Genomic DNA, 443 nt, shown 5'->3' with positions numbered 1-443 from the left:
GCCCGACAGGGCAACAAGGAATTGGTGGACTTTGTCCAAGAGATGCGCACTCTCATTGACGGGATGGCAGCAAATCCCCTTCCGGAGGCGGTCACAGTGACTGTCTTTATGAAAGGCCTCCGCACTAGCGTGGACAGAATGCTAGTCTTCCGTGTGCATCCGTCCTCGTTATAAGAGGCGGTAAATTTGGCATTGCATGCCGATTTCAATTTCAATTCGGCACGACTTGGTTGGAATGCACACTCCAACAGCTCGTCGAGCGGGCTTATGCCCATGGATCTCAGCTATGCTGAGGACGAGGGAACAGAGCTTAGAGCTGCCGGGCAGCACGCAAACACACGACGGTGTTTTGTCTGCGGGGACACCCGTCACCTTCGGAGCGGTTGCCACCTGCGCAAGGCGCGCCAAGGTTCTTCTTCGATCCTTCGTACGCCTACCAGTCC

Source organism: Plasmopara halstedii, assembly GCF_900000015.1.
Source record: "Plasmopara halstedii genome assembly, contig: Scaffold_262, whole genome shotgun sequence".
NCBI classification, from domain to species: Eukaryota; Oomycota; class Peronosporomycetes; order Peronosporales; family Peronosporaceae; genus Plasmopara; species Plasmopara halstedii.
The sequence above is the reverse complement of the archived record's forward strand: the minus strand, read 5'-3'. Positions refer to the sequence as shown.